The 27,855-nt window shown below is 38.1% G+C and overlaps 1 protein-coding gene across 2 annotated transcripts in view; it reads right to left on the bottom strand.

The window, feature by feature from the left end:
• Cox7b2 (cytochrome c oxidase subunit 7B2) overlaps positions 1 to 27,855 on the bottom strand; it is a 112,208-nt gene that overhangs the window by 70,801 nt on the left and 13,552 nt on the right. Inside the window, exon 2 of one of the 2 annotated variants that reach the window (XM_063272794.1) lies at positions 1,678 to 1,756. The exons of the other annotated variant lie outside the window; for it this stretch is intronic. The gene's annotated coding sequence lies outside the window, so the exon portion shown is untranslated. The remainder of the gene's footprint in view (positions 1 to 1,677; positions 1,757 to 27,855) is intronic. 2 annotated transcript variants of the gene reach the window in all.

The raw sequence follows: 27,855 nt of genomic DNA, 5'->3' as shown, positions 1-27,855 counted from the left end.
TTATGAAGTGAAATAAAAGCAAATGTCATGCCTGTCTGCTTTAGGTTCTAGGGACTGGGCTTGTAAAGTGTCTCTCAAGCCCGGTTGAGATCACTGTTTTATCCGTAAGCAGCCTCCTGAGCGATACACACCTGCAGACATGAAAAATTACAGCCAAGGCCTACCTCCTGTAGTGATGGAAATTTCAGAAAATGGAGGTATTTTTTTAATTTGTGCCCTAAAACCAATTTATCAGTAAATTAATACTCCAATGCTATGGAGAACAAACATTTTCATTTTATAGAAGTAGTACAAATTTAAAATGAAATAACATGAATGAAATGCATACATCTAAATTATTTTCAACTGAAGTCCACATGAGTGACAGCCAGTCCTATCCCACAAAGCAGACTTTAACATGGGAAACGTGAAGAGACAAAAGAATAAAAGAACACAGAACAAACAGGAGAAGGGCCACAGGGGAGAAAACTGAGGAAAAGATATGTTGAACAAGGAATCGGAAAACTGCATTACCTACTTTATATCCATCTTGGCTTTTGGAATAAAGAGGTCCTGAGAGAACAACACATAACAGAATAGAATTTGACAGGGAAAGTTGTGAGTTCCTGCAAAAAGCTGAACCAAAAGCAGAGGCACTAGTGTTCTCTGTGGTTCATCTTAGAAACAGATCTGGCAATAGCTGAAGTACAGAAAGAGGTTAGTCCCCATTAAGACTGGAATGGAGAGTCAAAGGCAGACCAGAAACTGAAGGTCACATTTCAGCTGATAACCAGGACACAGCCAAGATATTAACAAATCTGAAAATTTGATGAAAGTATACTTCTGCCAACACTTGAGATTCCAGGATTAAAGCAAAGGGCTAAGGACTCAGAGATGAGAGAGTGAGTGACTACCCCTACTCAGTCACCTGCTCAGACATTCAATAGTTTTCAAGAAATACCTATCTATGTTCTAGGCACAGTCTTAGGACTTAGAATGGAATAAGGAAAAGAAATAGATGCTTACACTCACAAAATTCGCATTCTTGCAGGGAATAGGGATCCTAAACAAAGTCTCACACAATATCAATGTTGTAAGATGGCTAAGTGTCTCGAGGAAAAAGAGGTACGCTGAGCATTGTTGGGGCAATCTGGAACAAACAAAAACAGCTATAAGAAAGCACAGGAGGAGCATGTTTATGTCTCCCTACCCACTGGGAGAAAGTGTACAAGTTAGCAGGCATCTGAAGAAAAGAGGCCTCCAGTAGCAAGACATGGCCAGTAAAAGATCCTACACTCAGAAGTGTGTCTCCTCCCTCCCTCAAAGGACAACAAACAAGCCAGTGTTTGGAATGCAATACAATTATTTTGAAGAAAAAAAGAAAAAAAGTATGTAGTTTTTGCAGAGAATAAAATAGGAAGAACTCTGATGAAGAAATAGGTCGGAAATATGGGGGAGAAATTTTTCTGTTAAGTAGATATGTATATGACATTTAAAAAACACAGAGTATGAGATAATACACATGTATTTAATTTGAGCCACTAAAAGGGTGGCTGGAATTAGTGGAACTAAAATAATCAGGTGATTGGAGAAACTGATTTGAGGAGGTGAGTTTGTGTAATATAAGCTGTTTAGCAAGCATAATTTTAAATAGGAGATCCATAAATGAAAGGCAAGAGAGAAGGATAAAGCAGAGACCTCTCTGCAGACTGTGTAGGCTTCAGTGTCCCACTCTCTTCAACTTCTGGTGTTCATGCACCTCTATGACTCCAATCTCCTGGAATGAGAGCAAACCTTCTAACTTATTTATAACCCATAAAATGAGAGAAGTGACAAAATTCTCCAAGTTACCATTATAATTACATTATTTCCTTATTACTATAGCTTTAAACAATTTCTGCAAAGCAAATATGCATCAGGGAACCTGTATAAACAAGAACTAAAGGCAGCCTCTAGCTGCCACTTTGTAAAGCCACCAGATTCTACTTAACCAAAGAGCAAGCCCTTCCTTCCCATGGCCCCAAGGAAACAAATTCGTCCAGCAACCTGAGCAAGTGGGGAAATACATCTCAGTTACACAGGTAACATCCCAGGTGCAGATGACAGCCTGAGTGCAGTCATAAACGACGATTCAGTTGAGTTATGATGAGACTTCTGCTCCATAGAAACAGATTATAAAATGTGTGCTATTTTAAAACGCCGTTTATGGTCATTTGTTATGCACCAGTAGAAAGGAACACAAACCCTAGGCAGCTGCAAAATTTAGAGGCCAGGGAGATACCTAAGGCAAAGAAAATATGAAACCAGAAAGGCCAATGAAGTCAGAAAGAAATCAAGGGAATTTTTTTTCAAGAAGGAGATTGCTAGCTTTCTCCAAGAGGTGACAAGAAAAGGGCAAGATAAGCCTGTGGCCTGCTAGAAACTGCCAGGTAATATGCAATCGGGGTGCTGTGAGAAAGAAGGTCTGGCCACCTACTTCTGTCCTTAAGGTTCTCCTTCCCACTTCCTAGGACAAATGGTGAAGGTGTTGATGTTATGCAAGGACTGGTAGACACCAGGATGCGTTTGCTTTCTGCTGTAGGGTCCCCTGCAGTAATAATCCTAGTTCTTCAACTGACCGCTTTGCAACTGAGTTTTACCAACAATGATCTATCTTGCCAAAGTTGTGGAAAGTTGTCCAGCTTTGTAATCTACTCAGCTGTTAACTGCTAAAGTAAATGACATCAGTCTTATTAAAAAGTCTTAGAAGAGCCAATTAGTGCCAAAGCTGTGATCCCTCCCTGTTTACAAGGCTTTGAAAGTTGGTATTTCAAAACTGGCTAACCGCACCAATCACTGTGGGCTCATTTTAATTACTAAGTAGCTGTCGTAACCTAATTTTAAACTTTTCATTGTTGTACAACATGCTTAGGTTGCCTTTTAATTAATTATTTTTCCAAAAAACATCAATACAAGTTCATCTAATGAACAAATATTATATTAATAGAGTCCTGAGCTAACTAGGTCTTGTTCAGTGAAAGCAGCTCCCTCCTGCTTTTTCTAACATTGAAAATCTGTGTACAAACTTATACTATTTATAAAGTACTGTCACACAAACAAAGACCGCTGTGCCCTAAAGTGGTTAGTATTCAGCCTTTATCTAGATTTATCTATGCTTAGGTCCCATTTTCCTAGAGTGCTTGAAAGCAATTTTTCTTCCACTCATTCAATGAAGATTTAGTGAGCACTTTCTCAGTTACATAAAGACACAAGGTAGATAAAAGCAGAGCGACACTAAAGGTTACTGTTTTAAGAGTACATCTTAAGTGTAAACTCTTCTCCTACTTCTTCAGTATATGCATAATTATGAGTATTCATATTTAATATTCATACTTTTAAAAAGCATTTTCATGTGGTAGTAATACAAACCTGTCCTTTGCTGCATCTGGTCTACCCTAGGTCTCTATTGCTTGAGGCCTAAGGAGTCAATCACTTTCTCCTGATTTACTTTGTTTCCTATTCATTATCTCAATTAATTTAATGGCAATTTAGCTCTTTAATTTGAAACACACCCTGACATGGAGGAAAGACTGCAAAGAATTTCTATTTTCCATCAAATTTTCTCTAATATTAACATGTTATATAAACTATAGGATCTTAATAGCAATCCAAAATTACTAAATAAAATAGTTTTATTTGATATTTACCCATTTCTCTATAAATGGTCTTCTCCCATCCTAAGAATCTTTCCAGGGCCCCATGTTATATTTATCTGCTACTTCTCCTTAGCATCCTCTGGTTTCCAAGTCTCTGGCTTTTCACTTCTCTTTCATGACCTAGACACAGTTTGGTTTGTTTGTTGAGCCACGGTTTCCTCACTGTAGCCCAGGCTGCTCTCCAGTTCATCCTCCTCCCTTCTTGGCTCCCTGAGCTCTGGAATTATAAGCATGTCTACCATGCTTTGCCAGAGACCAAAGTTTGCAAAAGTGCTAACTAGTTATTCTGTAGAACATATATGTAGTAATGTTCACAGAGCTACTTTAAATTAGAATGAAGTAGCGCATTTTGGTGAGAATATCACAAAAAAAAAAAAATACTGTTGTGAACTTGTCAGGAAATTAAACCAAGAGGCTAATGACATAGTAATATATATTAGTCCAATGATATATACCTCGATTGTTCAATTAAGCTGACATCAGATTTTTCAAAATTGTTGTAGTTAATAGATGTACTGGGAAGATTCCTCAGTCCATGCATGTTCTGCTCTTAATGTTTCCCAGTAGTTGTGTGATTGTCTGCCACATATGTTAATGTGGTAATCTGCACAATGCTCTAGTTTTCTACATTAAACCACCTTTTCTCTATTTTTGAATAAGTTATTGATTTACTTTTGAATAAACTATTGATGGCAGTGATGACTCAAACTTACTTTATTTTAGTCTTTGTGATACCATCAAATTTATCATTTGTTTTATTGCTTGATTAGTTCTAACAATGGTCATCAAATAATTGTTCAGGTTGTCTCTTATGCTAATATGACAATTATCTTTTCAACCCTGTATTTTCTTACTTCTTACACTACAAGATACTGAAGAAAATGTCCATACTTCTGTTACGCTAACCTTGAAATTGACCATTTATCTGAAAATGTTTTCTATTCTTACTAAGAGAGTAAAAACTCCTGGGAGAACAAGATCGATGATGGCTACAATCATTGTCTCTGAGGTGCTCAAGACCACAGCTATAAAATATATGTACACATACGCACATCTGCATACATACTTCATTCTCATAACTTATTATTAAACTTATGTGTTTATTTATTCAGTAAAATGCATTTGTAACCCTGAAATCAGTTCTTCAGACATTTTACAGTTTTCAATACACTGCAGAGCAGTGCTACGACTTACGCACAGAACAGTAAAAACTCCATGACATCCAACCTAGTGTGAGGCAATTCTCTGCCTTTTCATGAATTCCCATACTGTAGATATGTCTTTTGGGTGGTTCTATACATTGGCGAACTTTTATGGCCTTTTTGTGCTTTTAGTTAATGATCTTACTATCTTCATTGTCTTTAAATGTTATATTGAAATTCAATTAGTGTTCCTAAATACAGAGCACTGGGTTGTGCTTTAATGGGAAAAAGGCTGCAAGCTGTATTCAGGACTGAGCTGCATTACTGTCTGTGAATTCAATATCTAACAAAACGTGCGTTTGTATGTATTTAAAAAGAAACACACATATGAAGCAAGATTACTGATAGCTGACAAAAACGTTTGGCCTGATGGCTGAAGATGAGGAGCACTATTCATTAGCGATTGTTTCTTCTTTTGAAAAACATATTTAGTTTAATCTCCACAGACCATGTTTAATTTATTTTTAAGCGTGCAGTTTGCTTTGCCCTTCATCTGCTCTAGATAATAATTCCATCAGATGCACAGCTGGGAGAGAGGCTCTTCCACTCTGTTGTTACCTTTGCTTTACGGCTCTCTGAATGTGCTGAAGTCCAGTCACTGGCTAGCCATATTTCCTGAGTAACTGGGACCTTCCTTATAAAGTCATTACTTCTGCCCATATCTCGAAGTGTACATCTTACGTAGAGAAGGTGGACAAAATCCATGTAACGTGAAGGGCAAGGATACTGAAGGCAGAAGTGGGTCTGCATTTCAACCAACATCATGGTGTGTCTGTAAACATGGAACTGTGCTATAACTGGAAATCAGGGGTGCTGACACCTCCACTAATTGGTATTTATCATCACTGTTGTGAGTGTGTGTGTGTGTGTGTGTGTGTGTGTAAAGTGAAATTTAAGACAATTTCCAATTTTCTTTGAAGAAAGGAGTGTAATTTTGATAAGAACACTATTGAATATGTACATTGTATTGGGTAAAACGGCAATTTTCACAGTATTTTTATCATTTGTTGAGCAGAGAAGATCTTCCATCTCCTGTTATCTTCAATTTCTTTCTTCAACTCTTAGGAGTTTTTATTATATATTTTTTCAATTCTTTAGATTTATTTCAATATATTTTTTTACTATGTGATTATGTCCTGATTCTTTTTTTCAATGTTTGCTATTTATGTCAAGACTACTGATCTTTGTTTTGGTGGGGTGGGGAGAGGGACTTCACTACTACTCACTAGCACTCGCAGTGCAGGAAGGTGCTATGCACACTTCTTGAGTTGAAAAACAAGCCTCAGTATCACACAGCTCTGGGACCTGCAAGTTAAGCCAACAATCGGCACGGGAAAATATGCCCACTGGTACAACAGTTGCGTGAATGTTACGGGAGTAAGGAACCATTTTTTGATTACATCTAAGCTGCATTCCATGAGATGAATCAGATGCTGTTAAGGAAACAAAAATAAGATAACTCAATAGGTCATAGGCCCTAGAGTGTGTGTGAGTGGGGGGGTGCAACCTCCACAGCGCACAGTTCTGATCCACAGGAGATAAAAGGAAGTTCATTCAAAACAGCTAAATAGCCAATATTGGTTCAAACTTAGGAAATCTTACTGAGTTGTTTATTTTTGGTACATTTAAGAACAGCACAATTTGGTGAAAACCTTCCTGGTGATAATTAACTTAGTCCTGTATGTACAACAAAGCACAAAGTAAGCTAAACAAGACGTGACAACATCTAAAGTCTTTGTAAAATGCATGGGACATCTTCCATAAAGATGGGCTCTCTATATAGACTAAAAAAAACCAAACTCAGAATAAGAGTCTGGGGAGGATCCACTGTGGCCTTGGCCGTTCAGATGTCTCAGAGTGTACCATGTCTACTCCCAGCCTTCTGTGCAGGCACAGGTTATACAGCCCTTCCTTAAATGGACAACTCTGTGATTAACATTAGGTTCCCTCGTGGTTAAGTTTGAACGCAAGGACTTTTGTATGTCCTATGCTATAAAAGAATCCAATACTTTTATTTTCCTAAATGGAAAAATAATTTACATGATTCCTAATTACTTAAGGATATACACATTGGTCAGAAATTCTCTCAGCACTCAATGAAGCTCTCTCTTCTCAGTAGATGGCAATTAATAAAGACTGTTAAGTGGACAAACAAAGAATTAAAAACTGTGAAATGGTAAGCTGTGTGTCAATCATGTTATCATCCCTCCAAGGTTCAGGAACTTTTGCAGAAGAGACAGAAGGATTGTATGAGCCAGAGGTGGTTGATCACATGAGAAAAATAGTGTTTTCCAGACACAATAAGGTACTATACATGGACTTCTATGTGCATGTGACAGCAAGCACAGACCTACACAAACTGAACCAGACAAAATCCTAGCATAGAAGGAAGGTGGACATGTAATCTCGCCATTAACTGGGAAACAACTGGAATTTGATATCTTCTGGGAGAAGCAGAGTTAGTTTTCTTTAATGATGCAACTAACCTTTGTCAGGCTAACCAAACATCAGGGCAGCCCCTGCTCCCAGGACTTGCAGGGCAACACAAACTGGACTTGATGATGTTAAAGAGAAAGAAAAAGGCATAATTACTCTGAAGTTTGGCAGGAAATAGTGGGACAGTGCTAATGGATGGATATACTGATATGGATATATAGTGCTTCTCCCAGAAACTATGAGACTGTAAATTCCCAGTGCTAGTTATAAGATTATATGAGTTACTGGTCAGAAAGGCTCCAAAAGACATGCTTTCCTCCAAACAACACAGGCTGCTGCAACTGTTCTTTATTGTACACCAGAACTGAACGGGGAGATCTCGTTGCTGACAAACAGGTAACAGAACATAGGGAGTTAAGGCTGGGACTGAGCAGGAAGTGTCTCCTTTTTGTTTAGCTTTCACAGTGCTGAGAGGTGCTGCTTAGATTGCTAGGGGAAATCAACAGTCTAAGTGATCTGTGAATCTTGTGCGCTAAGAACCTTCTAGGTAAGGTGTGCCCTTTAGTACAACAGTGGAGTGATTACTATGTTCATTCATAACTAACCACTTTCGGGTTTGATTGGACGCCTACTCAAATTGATTTGCAATCTGATCATACCCTCTAATACCTTCTAAATATTGATGTTTACCTTTATATTTACAGACCAGGGCTATACCTCAGTCCTCATCAGAAAAGCTCACTGCAGTAGGCGGTGCTTCATACAAAAACCTGTTAAATGCCAAAAGCTGAGACTACGTGGTGCTGACATGCTTGGTTTAAATGGAGTGTCTCCACCGTCTCCTCCAAGGCTCAAGAAATAGCACAGAAGAGGTTCAGAAAGAATGTAATGTTGGTGGAGGGGACCGTGTGAGTAAAACAGTTCTCTGGACATGACAGAGCTGTTACCTCTCCCAGCAGCTGCAGTTACCTGTTCCAGACTTGAACAAGATTCTGACCTTCAAAGTTTCATCATGAGTAGACAAAGGATCCATAAAACCCCAGCCTTCCTTAAGGGGTTTCTGAGGATTTCATTTTCTTCCTTGATATAGCCAATTATTTTTGGCTTACCTCCACTCTAGTAAATAACCTTCCACCTATGCTCAAGCAAGCATTTCTAATTAAACTTAATGGGATACTCACAGAAACAGACAAGGAAGAAAAAGTGTTTCAGCAGGGGTGTGAATACAGGAAGAAGATTGGAGATGAAAATAACTAAAATCCACTTAACACACACGACCGTGAAACTAACAATACTAAGTAATGCGAAATATTTTAAGGATTGGACCAAAACTGCACAACGTATTATCTTTAGCAATACAGGGCTCATTGAAGACACTATTTTGTTACCGTATATTTGATCACACTGTGAATCCCAAGATTGTATTACTGAAAAAAAAAAAGCTTTTTCTAATAGTAGTGTGGCTCTGTCTTACCACACACCTTTAATCCTCTAGCTGGAATAAAGACATGCCCTTAGTGTACAACTTTAATCCCGACCAATGAAGGTCAAGTTAGTTTGTAGAGGAAGCACTGCTGTTTAAAAGTGATGTCTGAGTGGCAGATGAAGTAACGAATCATAAAAGGTTTGACAGAATAGGATATGCCCAACTCTGACGAGAAGAGTGAAGAAAATACGGCTACTTACGAAAGACCAGTGAGAGAGGACAAAAGGGAGGAAGAGGCAGTTTTACCAGGAGAGTTCCACAGAGAAAGGTTGAAAAAAGAGCAGGCCAGACACAGATAAAGACAGAACAAGCCAGAGAATTAGAAGGGGCAGAAGATTAGAACAGATTGCTAGAGTTAGTCTAAGGTCAAGCGGAATAATTCAGGAGAGGCTGAGAAAGAAAAGCCAGACTGAATCAGTTAGCATGGGGTGAAATTTTGAGCCATAATAGCTGAGCTGACCAGCCGGCTAGAGACCAGAAGGAACTAGAAAAGGCATGCTTATTGAGCAGTAAGTACCTGAGGCTACAAACATTCTAGGCCTAGACAAGGTTTTACAGAGACTAGAAGCTTCTAGGACTAGGTCCAAGTTAGCAGACAAAGGCAGGAAACCTGCAAGCAATTACACCAGGCAAATAAAAGTTATTTTTACACTACTTTGTTTCTTCATTATGTCTACCTTATTATGTTGTTATATAATAAGCTTTCTTGGGTAGGTGTATATGTGTCTTTTACTGTCACTCTGAAACCAGTATTCATTTTATCATTGCGACCTATAAAATATTCTATAAAGATAGATTTATATAATGGTATGCTAATAAAATATGACTAAATGATATATTAATTTATCTGATTCTACATCATCTATAAATCGACATTTTTTTTCTTTTTCTAGAATCTAGGTTTGTCACATATAACATTTAAAACAAAAACATTAAATGTCTTACTTACAATAATTGCAAATATAAAGTAATACTTGCATCAGCAATTGTCAAAAAAAGAATTTTTAGGAGCTCCTATTAACTTTGGATGATTTAGACTACATAGTACAATGAGTATAAAGTTGGAATTACCCAGGCCCCGTATCTATGACTCATCAAGGAACATCAAGGAAAACAGGGTGGAAAGATTACAGCCGGAACACTAAGATGTCTGCTCTGAAGCAGTCTCTCCTAGAAATGGCTGCATGAACAGTAATGAACAGTACTATTAAATGGACATAGTAATGTTTAAGGAGGAAATCTCACGGGCTCTCATCTGTAGACGAAGAGCTATAGGAAACTGCTGACCACTTCAAGATTAGCCTTTCCTAGGGATGCACCCCTTTATGGGTTGACAGAGTAATGCAGACCAACAGATGTCTATTATAAGGTTTCCATAAGCCCCTGGAAGAATACACTTGTGTGTACATAAACAAATACAGTTCAAATGAACTTTTCTCATCAGAGGTGACAGTGTTCCCTCCAAGAGACAAAGACCATCTGACAAAAACCTAACATCAGACACAAAAGACCCTCTTTTGAGTTGTTGATCAGTTGTTCCAAAATATTTGCAAATATAATATAGTCTATTGCTGTTGCCCTTGGTTCCCAACAGTGGAGGAAAGTAAGTCCCTGCTGCTAAAGACACCGTGCACTCCACACACAGGGCCCAGAGGCCACTGAGCTGGAACTGAGCTGAATGTCTCCTCTCTGAGGACTAACTTTCAGGGAGGGGGAGGGGAAAGGAATAGGGGAGTTTGTGGAGGGGAAACTGGGAAGTGGGATAACACTTGAAATGGAAATAAAATAACCAATAAAAAAATGAAGGAAAGAAGGAAAATGTCATGCAAGCTTCGAAAAGAGGGAAGCAACGAGCAATCCTATCAAGCTCTGGACCTAGAAATCACAGCAATAATGAGCAGAGCACGGTAACCTGGAAGGCCTAATGGCAGCATGTCTGCTCTACACTGGTGGTAAGAAAGGTCTCAAATGGTTCTTAAGACTGACTCATGAAGAGAAAAGCCTGGGCACTGGAAATCTAGCTAACTCCTCACTGGTAATGAAGTTCCAGATCCTGGAAGAGAACTTAGAACCACCACTTTACTAAACCAGCGTATTCCCTAGTAACAACCTAAATACTGCCCGTATGCCCATCCCTTAGTCCTCACCCCGCCCCAAGGAATCTCTCTTCAAAACAGAAAGAAAACCACAGCCTATCAAAATGCAGACCTGTGGAGCCCAGTCCAAATGAATACATCTACAAAATACTCCTGTACCCAAGGCTCAAAGAACATTACTGAAGAGGAATAATAATAATAATAATAATAATAATAATAATAATAATAATATAATTAGTAGTGATTATCAAGAAATGGTCTGTTACAAGATTTCAATAGTCCTGTGAAGAAACAGTTGTATATCCAGAGAAATGCAGTTGCTATTGCCTTCCTGTACAAAATATCATGACCAAGAAACAAGATGGGGAGGAAAGGATTTATTCAGCTTACACTTCCACACTGCTGTTCATCACCAAAGGAAGTCAGGACAAGAACTCACACAGGACAGGAACTTGGAGACAGGAGTGGACGCTAAGGCCATCTAGGAACGCAAGACTACTGGCCCAGGGCTGGCACCACACACAATGGGCTAGGCCCTCTCCTCTTGATCACTAGTGAGAAATTGCCTCACAGCTGGATCTCATGGAGGCATTTCCTCAAGGGAGTTTCCTTTCTCTGTGATAACTCCAGCTTGTGTCAAGTTGACACACAAAACCAGCCAGTAGAGTTTAGAATATTATACTTTACTTTTAAAGGCCATTTATGAAAAATGTAATAGCATTGAATGAAAATAATTCTTAAATTGATTCAATTTTGTCTACTTCATGCAGGTAGGTATTTAGGTAGTTAAGTACATAAAACCAAATAAAGTGATGATTTAGCTGTTTGATTATCTAATTGATAATTAGCCTTCCTTTGTATTGAGGGAAAATAACTCATATATTTTTCACAATTCCAAAAATAGTCAAGTATGGCTGGCTTTATTTTAGAGCCTGTAAAGTACACAGTTACATGAAAACAGTTAAGGTAACTATAGAATATTTATGATCTGGATTATCTGCCTTTTTGCCAAGTTCCTACAAATCAGTGTGTATTAAAACCCAGGAATAGAGTGGGATGATGTGCCCATGATTTTCCTTCAAATCTGTTGTCCAACATCCCCCAGATCTGCCACGCTTCACTTCACACACCTCAGCGCGGTTTGGAAGACTGGAACATTAATCTTTGCTGCTCAGGATTACACTACCCTGACTTCCATCATGCTAAGCTATCTTTCTCAACTATAAAATCAAGTTGTCCTCCTCTGACCCTTTCCATTGCCCCTCACTCTGAGGACAGCCTTTTCAAATAAAACTGTATTTCATATTTGAATAGAAAATACCACAATACAAACTACTTTTATTGCCTTATCACCCTTTTCATTTAAAGGATAAAATGAGTCACTTTGAGCTAAAAAACAGTCATAGAAGGAAAACATTTTGTACTTAATATGTCTTAAAGCTACTAAGAAACAATTTTATTTATCCAAACTTATCAAATGTTTTGTGTCTGTTTTGAGAAGCATACAATGGTGAGATACATTTTCACTAGAAGAAAGTCACAACTATAGTTAAGTTCTGAATTTCAGTTAGGTAAAATTATCAAGAGAAACTGAAATAGTTGGAACAATAGAAATAAACAGTAATAGAAATGTATAATAAAGGAAGGATCATTTAAGGTTAAAAGTTAAAGCTGTACAAATCCCAGGTTAAGAAAAGCAGACAGCACTGTCCACATTATACCAGTTCTCATGAACAGATACGACACATACATTAGATAAGAGAGAAGGTGTCAGATGATGACAAGTCAGAGCCTAGTGATTAAGGGCACAAAACTGGAGGCTGATGACAAGACTCAACATCTCACCTCTCACCTACAACATCAATGATTCCAGAATTCCTGACAGGAGTGTGTGTGTGTGTGTGTGTGTGTGTGTGTGTGTGTGTGTGTGTATGTGTGTGTGTGTTTGTCTTACTAAATCGTCACTATTATAAATAAAAACACCAGAGAACTTGTGTGAGAATAAAATTAAGCTATACAAAAAATTAATAACCCATACAAGCTAATTTGGGTTAAGTGGAAAACAACTATGTCAGTGAAATCCATTTTACTTGCTTTAACCAGACCACCAAAATGATAAATTTCTACTTAGACTGTTGAAAACGAATCATGAGGTCTGGGTTCTAGTTGAAGTTGGCTTCATTTTTTATTTCTAGACCTCAGTGGTGTCATGAAGAGGTGGTACACTTAATAAACTTTACACTTCTTGCAGCTTTCAAATTCCTACAATCTGGAGAGCTAGGAGGAAAACAAGTGTCTTAATACTGCTTCTTACAAAATATTTTCACAGTAGGAACTGAAATAGTGGAGCATTTCAACATATTTATGTAACAGCTGACTGAATTAAACAAAGAGTGAGGAGAATTTCCCAGTGGGAAAGCTACAGAAGTAAAATTGATCAAAGCAAAGAGTTTCCAGGACGTATGCAGCACTGAGATTTCAGTGATTAGAAGAAAAGCTCAGCAAAGCAATTAGTAGGATAGGAAGAGTGGCAGCAGGAAGAGGAAACTTCCCTCACCTTCCGTGCATGTCTGTGCCACCGTGAAAAGGATTTCAACATTCACTTCATAGTAGCTTTATAATAGCAACTTTAAAACTTTACTTGGAGAGTCTTACACATGCCATGGTATAGATACACAAAATATCTAAACTTATTAAGGTATGTATAAACATTATTTTTTATAACATAAGAAATACACACATAGCTAAATAAAATTTTAAAACATTATTCAAATAGGAAGTGAACTATTAGCTTTAGGAATTGTAAATATCAATGGTTTCCCAGATAGAAGTACAAAGTAAATGGGGCACGGAAGGAAGGAAGGAAGGAAGGCAAAGTGACTCATCCCTGGAAATGCTGTCCAGCCCCTACGTGCACACTGCTTCCAGGAGAGAGTGCAGGCCCAGGGTTCCTATATCCAACTCTACAACTAGAGAAGCAGAGAGGTATTTATGTAACATTTCTGTATTCAACTGTTGGAACGTCATTTAAACCAAACAGACATCTCTGGAGCATATGTGTGCTCACTAGATGACAGCTTTAACAGTAAATCTCCAGTTCATAAAAAGCTATAGCAAAATAGTTGCTAACAATAAAATTTTGAATGTTTAAGATGATAAAGCATTTTTCCTCATAAAAACATGGGTTACTATATAAATCATCAATTTATGGGAAAACCAGTTAGCATGGGAGCTAGATGTCTGCACTTACAACTACTGAGATTTCATTACTACCGTGAATTTCAATTCCAGCAGTATCTCATACATCTCACACATGTATGTGCGCACACACACACACACACACACACACACACACACACACACAGACACACACACAGGAAGCAAGATGGGCAAGGTCAGAATGATTTTTGGAAATGTGAAAAAATTAGTGAGAAGGAACAAGCATGTTATTTTTAAGGGTACCTTGAAAACTGTTCTGATAACAGTGAACATTTCACACTGGGAAGCGAAGCAGGTCATAGGCATGAAAAGACACAGTTATAATGCTCAATTTAACATTCACTACACAACAAATATTAAAACCTAATACCTTAATAAATTGCCATTATCCATTCATTTTCCTCCCCAGTGTCAATTAATGGCTAGCTGAATCCTTTATTGTCTTTATGGCTTGTTAAGAGAGATAAAGTTTAATTGATAACACTTATATGCAGATTATACATGCATATGGGCAAAGTTGTCAAAGCCTCTGCTTCTAATTCAGACAAGAAAAAAACCACCTGCAAATAGGGTTAGCACTTCTTCTTCAGTATGTGCTGCTGAGGGAAAAAACAAAACGAAACAAAACAACAACAAAAAAAAAGCAACCCCTGATGACTGTTTAAAAAATTTATTCTAAGATCAGCAGGTAAAAGCATTTGCTGCCAAGTGTGATGACCTCAGTTCAACCCACAGGCCTATACAGTGAACAAAGATAATTGACTCCTACAATGTGTTGTAGTGCGCTCTCTCTCTCTCTCTCTCTCTCTCTCTCTCTCTCTCTCTCTCTCTCTCGCTCTCTCTCTCTCTCTCTCTCTCTCTCTCAAAACTAAAATCAACTAGTTAAACAATCACGAAAATAGTTGTTGGGATAAAAACTTGCATAAGTACTGACTTCTTTAAAGTTCAAATATATTATATCATCATTAAAAGTATTTTTTCTTGAGAAAATCACAAAAGCTACATTTAGTTACTTGAAAGTATCTTTAAACAGTTGAATTATTATAATTTCTCAGATTTTCCTTCAAAATAACCTAGGAAACTTTTCAAGCCTTACATAGTGTTTATTTTTAATGGCAAACATACACGCATGTGGAACAGTGCAGGAACACCTTCATCATATGTAGTGAAAGGTAAGTCACTGAGTAACTCAAATATTCAACTATTGGGGTTGCAACTGATGATACAGTCTCCTTCATGTAAAGAATGAAGGCTTCGGAAGACAAGGAGCTGTGCAGAGAAGAGAATAGAAGGTTAGGGTTTTCCCAGTGAGCAAGAGTGAAGTAAAGCTATAGAAACGGTTACATTAAGGAAATAACTCATACAAAACCATCGTGGAAGCAAACTGAAAAGAGCGTATCAGAAACAGAGGCCACAGCTTCCTCACGCCTCACGGGAAACCAGCAAAGTGAAAAGTGTGATGGGGTCAGTGCTATTCTAAGGTTCTGTCTCTAACATACTAAGGCAGCATGTGGGCTTTACCCTCTGTTTCATGAACAGATTAGGTCAGTATTTTGTACATTTCAGTCATTAAGAGTTAAAATATGCATATATGGTTCTAGAACTTTAAACTGGTATACCTCAAAATTATACCACATGTAATCGTATTTGTTTTGTACAGAACAACAATCAAGAATTTTCTATAAGCAAGAACCTTTTATAAAATTACAGCTCATCCCTTTCCCCAATTCCTGAAACTTCTGATAATGTTAAGTACATGTATACATGTTTGTATATATGTTTACATGTCTGCATCACAGGCTTGCAAAAATTCAAAATCAGAACCCCAGTAAACAAAAATTGACGTAAAAGTATCACATTCCTTTCAAATGTAAGGCAGAATTGAGAAATCAAAGTATATGCTCATAGCAACCTCTCATGTATGACAAAAATGTTCAATTTTATAGTTAGGACAATTCACAAATATGAAGTAGAGTTTCATTTCTATATTTGTGACAAAAACACACGTGCATGTGCAACCAGAGGAAGTGGTCTGGAGCAAGAAACTGGGACAATCCCCAAACCCTGGAAATCTCATCATAAGACTGGCAGGAGTTAGGACTACTTTCTCTTTGCTCTTAACCTACAAGCCATGCTCCAGTAAATGACCTCAACCCCGCCAATTCTTAGGACAGTAAAGTAGTCTTTGGCCAAATTATAGGTTCAGCTTCCTCTCTCTGGATCAGAGCATGCCCAGCAGGTTCCTGGAATTCCTCCTCATGTAAAAGAAGCTTCCCCCGCAACTCAGCCCCACCCTGAAGACGCCTACTAACTCCCCTTTTCACCCAGAATAAAGCTGAACGGTCTCAATGAAGCTGTTCCTGGAAATCATTCTGTCATACTCAGAGCAGTCTAAACCCTGTCCCCACAAACCTCTGCTCCCCTCACCCTGTGGGCTGGTAGCCAATCACCTCCAAGGAAGGGAAGACATCCAAAAAACACCCATAACAATAAGCAAGTTAGGGAGGGAAGAACTTATTTTAGCTCACAAGTCCTGGTTACAGTCCATCACAGCAAGGATGGCTGAGTCGTACCTTAAAACCTGTCACACTACATGCACAGTCAAAAGAAGCAAAGTGAAAGTATGCATCATCAGTACTGAGCTCACTTTCTCCTCTCTCACGTGCTCCAGGACCTAAACCCAAAGAGTGATGTTACTAACAAATGGCATTGTCTTCTCATATCACTCAATGTATTTGCATCAAGGCAACTCCCATAGGGAGCTAGAAAAGATCATTCTGAGTGAGGTAACCCAGACCCACAAAGACAAACATGGTACGTACTCCTCACTTACAAGTGGATATTAGCTGTAAACAATAACCATATTACAATTCATAGACCCAAGGAGTTAATTATCAAGGAGTGTTCAAGAAGGGACGAGTAAGTCTCATTGAGAATGGAAACAGAATAGACACTGTAGGGAGATGAGAGGACTGGACAGAGAGTAAGGGCTGTAGATGGAAACAGAAAGGTTCACTGAGGGGAAGATAGAGGGAAAGAGTACTAGGAAAGAGAACTGGTATCAGGGGGTATCTATGGAACAAGCTAGAAACCCAAAGCAATGGAGATTCTTAGGAATCTATGCATGGAGGGACCTTAGCTAAGATCATAGGAATGGGGGTGATGGAGCCTGAACCAGTCACTTACCATAACCAGAGAACACTTCCAGTGGGGGATTGGGACACCAACACGTGCACAAAACCTTCAACCTACAATTCGTTCTGCCTCCAAATGTGCTGGCTGGCAGCAGCACAGAAATTGTGGGAGTGATCAAGCAATGACTTGAGGTCAATGCCAGGGGGAGAGAGAGAGAGAGAGAGAGAGAGAGAGAGAGAGAGAGAGAGAGAACGAGAACACATCCTTGACACTACCAGAAGGGCCAGGAATCTGAGGCCCCCTCTAAGAGGTGCGTATCCGCCTATAATCCCAGTGCCGAGGAGGGTAAAAAGGCAGGAGGAACCTTTGGGCTTCCAGGCCAGCCAATCTGTCAGCATCAGGGAGTCCCAGGTTAACTGGAAATCTATGAAGACACCCAATAGTGAACTCTGCTTCCCACCTACATGCATACACAAGCTCAATCAAGATTCGAGAAATCAACTGCTTATGCTTAAGGCTAAGGCAATAAGGAAAAGGAAGAAGGTTGTGAGGTGAGGATTACAGAATTACATGGAAAGGAAACACTGGCAAGAAGCAATCACATTCCAGATGAAACACAGAAGCTTCCTCTCATCTGATAGTATTAACAATGACCAGGGTGAGTGATTATTTAGTCAGGAATGGGTTACCACATTAGACACATCCAATGAATAACACTGTTCAAGAAGAGTGTGTTTTCCATTTATGCCAACAGTTCTGGGTTTAAGGTTCTGGGTCGGCGGCCAGTTACTGGGAAAATAAATAGGAACAGCACATGTTCTTTCTGAGAAGCAAGCAGCATTTATCTCACAAGTCTGCGGAAAGACTTATGTGATAGTTAGCTTTGTTTATTCGACACTGTCCAGATTTACCTGGGAAGAGTCTCAATGGTCTACTGTCTGGCTGACACTTTTAGGACCGTATATTTTTTATCTAGTTTCTAGGAATATATAACTTTGACTTTTATTTCTATAACCAAAAGTAACCCATTCAAAAATTGAACTAAAGCCACTTTACAGCATATAAAGAAATAAATCCATAAGTCAAGAGTCAAGAGTCAAGATTCATGTCATCATCACATCCTCGCCTCATACCTTGGAAAGTTTCTTCATCCTAACTTTCTACATCAGTAAAGTGAGACTGTCAATGAGTCCTCACCTCACCAGGCTTTGTGTTAGTTAGACAGAAAATAGGAAGCTGTAATAGTTTACTGAATTCTATTATTATTTTACTAAATATATAATTTTGTTCTTTAAATAACAGCTAAATTCTATTAATAAAGTTTCTATGATATTCAATTTGATATCCAATGGCAAAAAGCTACAACAGGATACAAAATCTACTTGCTGCCAGACAAAAAAGATACATACTATCTTGTTGATCAGTTCAAATGAAAGAATACACAGATAAACACCTCCTGATTTTAGGACACTGTTGTAAGGACAAAACGACAACCAACAGATTGGGAAAAGATCTTTACCAATCCTACAACAGATAGAGGGCTTATATTCAAAATATACAAAGAACTAAAGAAGTTAGACCACAGGGAGACAAATAACCCTATTAAAAATGGGGTTCAGAGCTAAACAAAGAATTCACAGCTGAGGAATGCCGAATGGCTGAGAAACACCTAAAGAAATGTTCAACATCTTTAGTCATCAGGGAAATGTAAATCAAAACAACCCTGAGATTTCACCTCACACCATTGAGAATGGCTAAGATCAAAAACTCAGGTGACAGCAAATGCTGGCAAGGATGTGGAAAAAGAGGAACACTCCTCCACTGTTGATGGGATTGCAGACTGGTACAACCATTCTGGAAATCAGTCTGGAGGTTCCTCAGAAAATTGGACATTGAACTGCCTGAGGACCCAGCTATACCTCTCTTGGGCATAGACCCAAAAGATGCCCCAACATATAACAAAGACACGTGCTCCACTATGTTCATCGCAGCCTTATTTATAATAGCCAGAAGCTGGAAAGAACCCAGATGCCCTTCAACAGAGTAATGGATACAGAAAATGTGGTACATCTACACAATGGAATATTACTCAGCTATCAAAAACAATGACTTTATGAAATTCTTAGGCAAATGGTCGGAACTGGAAAATATCATCCTGAGTGAGGTAACCCAATCACAGAAAAACACACATGGTATGCGCTCACTGATAAATGCCTATTAGCCCAAATGCTTGAATTACCCTAGATGCACAGAACACATGAAACTCAAGAAGGATGACCAAAATGAGAATGCTTCACTCCTTCTTTAAAAGGGGAACAAGAATACCCTTGGGAGGAAATAAGGAGGCAAAGTTTTAAAACAGAGACAGAAGGAACACCCATTCAGAGCCTGCCCCACATGTGGCCCATACATATAGAGCCACCCAATTAGACAAGATGGATGAAGCAAAGAAGTGCAGGTCGACAGGAACCGGATGTAGATCTCTCCTAAGAGACACAGCCAGAATACAGCAAATACATAGACGAATGCCAGCAACAAACCACTGAACTGAGAACGGGACCCCTGTTGAAGGAATCAGAGAAAGGACTGGAAGAGCTCGAAGGGGCTCGAGACCCCATATGAACAACAAGGCCAAGCAACCAGAGCTTCCAGGGACTAAGCCACTACCCAAAGACTATACATGAACTGACCCTGGACTCTAACCTCATAGGTAGCAATGAATAGCCTAGTAAGAGCACCAGTGGAAGGGGAAGCCCTTGGTCCTGCCAAGACTGATCCCCCAGTGAACATGATTGTTGGGGGGAGGGTGGTAATGGGGGGAAGGATGAGGAGGGGAAGGGGAGTGGGAGAGGTTTAGGGGGATGTTGGCCTGGAAACAGGGAAGGGGAATAACAATCGAAATTTAAATAAGAAATACTCAAGTTAATAAAGATAAAAAAAAGCCATGGATTTGTCTCAAACTCTTGAAAACTAGTTGAAACGGATAATTTAAAACATAAAGCCAGGGTTGGGGATTTAGCTCAGTGGTAGAGCGCTTGCCTAGGAAGTGCAAGGCCCTGGGTTAGGTCCCCAGCTCCGGAAAAAAAAGAACCAAAAAAAAAAAAAAAAAACAAACAAACAAACAAACAAAAAAAAATAAAGCCAAAATCCACTGTATATTTGATTTTTCTGAGTATTACAAATGTAACTGGGAGGAGAGGAAGAAATTCAAAATGTACTAGTAGTATTTTTAAGATCCACAAGATATGTCTCAAAGAGTTGTTTTCATTGAAATGAAAATAGAAAAAAAGACCTTCAAAGAATGAATGAGACAATTTTCACCTATGCAGACTTCACTAGACTAAATTTTTAGTTGTAACATTTACTACAAAAAAACTAAAACCAAAAAAAAAAAAAAAGCTGGTATCTATGAACTATTCGGTAGTCTTAAGTTACTTTTCTCCTGCTGTGAAGAGACACCAATCAAGGCCATGTATAAAAGTGGCATAAAAATTGTGGGGGTGGCTAACCAATGACCAGTCCAGCTTGAGACCCATGCCACAGGAGGGAGCCCTTCCCTGAAACTGCCTGGAGAATCTGAAACCAAAACCAATAATCTACTATACTCACAGACTGGTCCCTAACCTGTTATCAGAGAGGCTTCATTCAGCAATGACAGAAACAGATGCAGAGACCTACAGCCAAATATTAGGCAGAGTTCAGAAAATCCTGGTGAAAGGGGAAGAAGGATTGTAGGACACAGAGGGGTCAACAACACCACAAGAAAACCCACAGAGTAACAAACCTTGACTCATGGGGCTCACTGAGACTGAACTAATAATTAAGGAGGCTGCACAGATCTAAAATAGGCCCTCTCTATATATGTTTTAGTCCTGTAGCTTGGTGTTTTTATGGGACTCCTAACAGTAGGAGGGGGCTGTTTCTGATGCCTCTGTCTGCTTTGGGGGCCCTTGTCCTCCTACTGGGTTTCTTTGTCCAGCTTAATATGAAGGAAGTTGCTTAATCTTATTGCAACTTGATATGCTAGGTTTGGTTGATATTCCTGGGTGGCCTGCCCTTTTCTGAAAGGAAATGGAGGAGGTGAAGATGGGGTGGGAAGGGAAGAGGTCAGAGGGATGAAGAAGGTGGGAGGTAGAGAAAGGGTGGGAGGGACAGGAACCTGTGGTCAGAGTGTAATACATGAGAGAATAAAAAATACACAATATCCATAAAAGAACAAAAACGAGTAAAATGAAGCACTGAATTGGGAGCTTGCTTACAGTTTTAGATTAGTCTGTTTCCATCAGGGTGGGGAGCATGGCAGGCAGCAGGCAAGCAGGCCTGGCGCTACAACAGTAGTTGAGTGCTTACAACTGATCCACGAGGTGGAAGGAAGCAGGGAGACAGACTAGGCTTGGAGTGGGCTTTTTAAAACTCAAAGCTCACTCCAAGTAACACACCCCTTTTAAGAAGGCCATACCTCCTAACCCTTCCTGAACTATCACCTGGGAACTGAATATTCAAATCTGTGAGTCAGCCGTATGAGGGCCATTCTCATTCAAACCACCACATATTCCATTGTTGTAACTGCCAAAGAGCATATGGTCCATTCTGCTGATTCTCTTGTAAACTCTTATTGCTGTTTTTCCAAAAGTAGAAGGCATGCTCACACATTCATTATATTGAAAATCAACTTCATGTTTAGTAGTTATGTTTCATATAGACTGATAAATTTTGAAAGCATAATATATTATTGGTTCATTATAATTACCTATTAGCATGTAAATGCAAATCTGAAAGAACCAGGCCGTGATCTCACTCTTTCAAAGGATGATCCAGATCATCTAACCAGCCTGCTTGCGCACTTCAAATACAGAATTACACACATGAGCCACCACGTTCAGGTTTTAACCCGGAGCATTGGGCATGATAGTGAAGCACTTTAATTAAGCTATATCTATATCCTAATATTTAAAAGGGGGCAAACTTGTCCCACTATCTGCAAACCAGAATTTTTGAAAAGTTCTCTAAATTTTAACATGCTTATAAAATCTGCAATAATGATATAAAACTCTAATGTTTGATTATTAAATATATAACCATAATGCTGTGTTTATGTGTGTATATATATGTGTGTGTATATGTGTGTGTGTATATATATACATATATATGTACATATGTATATATCATTTTTGACATATGTGCTGTTATCAAACAGATCTTCTAAGTGTTCTCTGAAAATTACAGGCACATTTATGATTTCGAGTGTTACATACTGAAAATACTTCCTAGCACCCCTCTGCCTCCAGATGTATGGCTGGGTCTTAACGCTGCATAATTCACTTAGATAGCATAATACCTGTATACGACTGCTATACTTTATAACTCCTATGCAATGTATCACTATTCAGTACCCTTTCTTTCAATTTCACTCTGCTTTTTAAAACCTTTGGAGCATTGCAAACATTTTAGATATGTCACAGAATGAAACAATCACTAAACAAAAACATCAATTCAGTAGACTGTGAAAGCACTGTGTTTTAAAGTTTTCTTCAAAAACAGAAGAACCACTCAGTGCCTGCTCACTTGGCCCAGCGGCTTCTGAGGTTCAAGTTAACCCTTCACTTCTCTCTACATCGTCGTTTCTTCATCTGCCCTTGGAAAGAGCTCAGGCTCACTGCACAGTTAGAGGCCCCAGACTATTTCAGCTCATTTTTACTGGTTAGATGATAAGTTTTGCCATTCCAGTCCACACAATAAACATGATATAGATTAGATTTTTCTAAAACAACCCTTTTAGCATTACCTAATCTTGATTGAGACACTAGTATGCCTCTGCTGGTTATGAGTAAAAACATAGACTCTTTAAAAGAACAATGATCCAACTCTCAGGAATAGCGTGCTATTTTTGTAATCAACTGGATAGCCAAGATTTCTCAGCTATTCTTCCTTCCATAAGAACAAATTTCTTTTTCATTCCCCATATTCCAGACTTATTCTTTCGATCACTCCACTGAATGGGAAATATATATTTGTTTGAATTTGCAATTTATTTATCATCCAATTCTGTAATTTAGCAAATACCATCTAACTAGAGAGTAGCTCACTAAATACAAGTAGTATCTCACTAAATACAAATGGTATCACTAGATTATAAATAGTATCTCACTAAAAGCAAGCCCTGAAAGGCTAATTAAAGTACCAAAAAGGGGGACTGGCAAGATGCCTCAGCTGGTAAAGACACCCATCTGTCAGCCAGTCAGACCACTTGAGTTTGACCACCAAGGAACACAAGGTCAAAGGCTCTTCCTTCCCACAGGCATGCACAAATAAATAAATGTAATTTTAAAACATTTTAAAAAGTAAAACTGCCTGTGATGGACATAGAACTCATCATCTGTACTACAGAGTTGCTAATATCAGAATCACTACTGAAAAAGTTGATGATCTTAGCAAAATAAAATGCCAGTCTGCCAATTCCATTTTTCAATAATTTCAAAATAAAATAAAGTAAGCTCTTCTTACACTTACTATTAATAGTGAGAACTACCTCAGTAGATTTAAAATTAAATGCACATGTTAATCTAACAAGAAACAAACAAACCAACAAACAAAAGCCATAAAACTTTGGGACCAGCAGCTGAGCACTCCTTCAAAATGTATTCTACTTTTCTTGTGTATTTCTCTCCTATTCTGTTACCAAGGCAAATGATTGAGCAAACACTGGAAAAGGGAGGCTGGTGCAACATATTAAATGGTGAGCAGAATTGATTTTATTTAAAAACATGAGAACATTAGTTATTTGAGATAACAGGAATATCATTTTGCAAGCTAAAATTATACTACTAAACTCTCTATTAAAAATATAACTTATATAATAGGAATTTTAGCTCCAATTCTTTGTGAAAGGGAAAAGGGTTTTATTATTATTATCATTATTATCATTATTATTATTGGATAGTTTATGTATTTACACTTCAAATGTTATCCCCTTTCCTGGTCTCCCTTCTCCCATATCCCCTCCCCCTGCTTCTTCTATGAGGGTGCTCCCTCCCAACCACTCTCTCTCCCCTCACCACCCTGGCATTCCCCTACACTGAGGAAAAGAGCCTTCACAGGACCAAGGGCTTCTCCTCCTTCTGATGCCAGACAGTGCCATCCTCTGCTACATGTGCGAATGGAGCCATGGGTCCCTCCATGTGTATTCTTTGGTTGGTGGTTTAGTCCCCAGGAGCTCTGGAGTGGGTAGGGCGGTTGGTTGATACTGTTGTTCTTCCTAAGGTGTTGCAAACCCCTTCAGCTCCTTCAGTTCTCCCTCTAACTTCTCCATTGGGGTCCCTATGCTCAGTCTGATGGTTAGCTCCAAGCATCTTAATCTGTATTAGTAAGCAAAGCCTCTCAGGAGACACCCATATCAGGTTCCTGTCAGCAAGCACTTCTTGGCATCAGCAATAGTGACTGTGTTTGATGACTGTCTTAGCTTGATTTCAGTTTTATTTACCATGTACTCCTGATCAATCTCAAAAGACTAAAGAATGACAAAGATTGATTTATTTTCTCCATCCTACCTATAACATGTCTAAGTGACAGTACAAACTGTGCCATTAGATACATAAATCTGATAAATCACCCTGAAACACAAAGTTTATGGCTTCCATTGAACCTGTACTATAACTGAATTTATGGTTTCACTAAACTTTACAGTAATATATCAAGAAATGTTCTGATAAAAGGAGCCTAAAGTTTCAACTTTCTCTCTTTTATACTATGGCCTAAACAAGACTTAGTTCTAGTAGTTTTTTTTTTCCCAGTATAGCATATAGTTTTCCAACAGTCGAAATGATATTACACATAGCTACAAGGAATGCACTACTATTAAAACCATGTAAAATATTGTCCTTCATAATACAGAGGAATCAGGAGGCAGAGTCCTGCCATTTTCCTGAACTGTACATGAAGTCATGATTAGCCCCTTTTCTACCTATATCCATCAGTATTACCGCACTATTATCTCGTTATCTGTGAAGAACGTTAAAGTGGGAAAATGACTGCATTTCTTACACATTGGAAATGTATGCTTCATAATGACAGCCTGATTTAAGGTTTAATAAAACAAAGGAAGTCCAAGTACTTCTTACTGTTACTAAAAAGGTAAGATACACCTCAATATTAAAAATCTGAAGCAAAGAAAAAACCTATTAAAGTCAATTTCATATCTAAGACTGAATTCTAGGTAAGGGCAGTAGTAACTAAGTAGGAGTAAATTTATCTTCTTTTTTTTAATTCTAAGAACACAATCTTAACCATAAGGAGATCAATTGCTTTCAATGACTTTGTCAGTTATTATTATTTATTTACCTCCTATTTTCCACAAACTACATTTCTAAGTTAATATTTTTCTTTTTATATTGTTCATATCTTAATTTACCTAAGTACCATCTTCTCTAATTTACAATCTTTAGTGTTTTCTTCTCAATAGGAAATATTTACATATAAAAGTGTTTATAGTAAAAAAAAGCTGACAAATTACAAATGAAATATAAATGGCTAAATAGCTATGTTTAATATACTACTGTTTCACAGTTATATTGTAGATTTATATGTATGCAGTCCTTTGTGTTTGATAGTTACTAAATGAATAAAATAAAGTATTAACCCATTTAAGAAATATCGGCAAACCAGTAAATATAGGCAGAACAGTTTGACTGACTCCACATTTAATTATCAGATACTAAGGTAGAAAAATCCTTTCTACAAATTCATGCTCTGCAATAAAATCAGCAAAAGTTTACTGATGAAAGATAATTTGTCAATTCTTCTCTCATTTATTTTATTACTTCTCCGACAGAAAGTAAAGTCTGTAATATCGCAAAAGATAATGAAATGGTGGAAAAATATGGGTTGGGATCCCATGTCATCATCACTGGCTAAGTACCAAAGGAACAGTGTGCAAAGTTTCCCTCAAAGGGCTTTTCTACAGTAGGTTTCCAGGTCAAGAGACTTCTTCGCGTGGTAATAAATGCATTAATTAAAGTATGGAGCATTTTGACATGCAGTCTCTGAGGTCTACAAACCATACTTATGATTTTCAAAGAAAGAGGGGCAAATTGTTGGGGAATCACCGCAACAATAAAGCCATCGTCTACTGAAATACTTATTCCAGTGGACAAAGAGGTAAACAAACAAACACCTGAATAAGACACTAAACCTCACTGGATCCTAAAGAGAGTTATTGGAATCGGTTTGAAAAATGAGTAATATGCCAGATTCCTTGATGAGAAAGCATGAAAAAACACTTTTAAAAATATGAACAAATGCAGCTATGAACACAATAAAACAGAGACCAGCCTTTAAACTCTCCTCAGATATACAATATTTACATATCTATGGTTATTTAAGTTAAAATATGCAGACTGCTTTTAAAGAATTCTATGATAATAAAAGAGAGCATTGAAAAGGAACTAGTTGTTGAATAAAATAACAAATCAATTAAAATGTCATAATATGGGTGCTGGAAAGATGGCTCTAAAGTGAGGTCCCGGGTGTTCAATTCCCAGCAACCACATGGTAGCGGCTCACAGACATATATATATGTGTGTGTGTGTGTGTGTGTGTGTGTGTGTGTGTGTCTATGTATATACACATACACATATATACACATATACACATATATATACACACATATACATATCATAATATATGTTGAAATAAAAAGCTTACAGAAAGCAAAAGTAATTATACAAGCAATTATTTCTTAAATAGGAATAGATAGGAACCTAGAATCTATTTTAAGTCTTTGAAATAGTAAGAAAAGAAACCAAAAATTCAGAGGAGGGAAAGCTCCACATAGACTAGCAACAGTGGATTAAAAAATCCTGTGTGCAAGAAGGAATGTGTCTACTGGAAAGAACTGCTAATTGTGGGAAAAGTTCACAGATGTGTATTTTATACTCCTGGAAGAAGTCTTCTAAACAACATGTAGCTGTAACATCTTCTCTTGTTCAATTAGCACCACAATTCTAATAAAAGGAAGCACCATTGCGTGTGCTTCACATTGAGGATGGGCTTAATAAAAAGAAAACTGGAAAAAGGAGGAAAATGATGCAGAAAGGGAGGGAAGAAGGGAACTGATCCCATGGCTTCTTCCAAATCCACCTGCTTGCTTGGCTTTCTGGGAAGGATTTTAGGCATCAGATGCAATTTTTATGTGCACTCTTCCCTGTGACTTCCTAGCCTAAAGGCATACACAGAAAAAAAAAAAAAAAAAAGACCGCAGACTTAAGAATCAGAACTTTCTTCTAGTCCCAATGGCTTTAAAACTATAAGAAATCAGTAAAGAAAAGTTGCCTCATATCCTTCATATGAACCCTGTCTACCAACCAATATTCAAGTGTTATAAGACTGCAGATATCATGGACAAAGCACCACCCCTAAAAGAAAATGTCTCATGTTGATGTGTGACTATCAAGTCATAATGATTTAATCCAAACACAAGGGGCCAGACGCTTATACCAGACTTTTCCCTAGTTCCCTTATGCAATTAATTATTAGCCTCTAATAACACAGACAGACAGACCGGAAAAAGAATGAAAACAAAGGAGAAAAGTGGCCAAAGATTCCTGTCATCT

The sequence above is a fragment of the Rattus norvegicus genome, chromosome 14 (assembly GCF_036323735.1).
Source record: "Rattus norvegicus strain BN/NHsdMcwi chromosome 14, GRCr8, whole genome shotgun sequence".
Lineage (NCBI taxonomy): Eukaryota > Metazoa > Chordata > Mammalia > Rodentia > Muridae > Rattus > Rattus norvegicus.
Note: the sequence above shows the minus strand (reverse complement) of the source record. Positions and strands in the feature narration are given on the sequence as shown.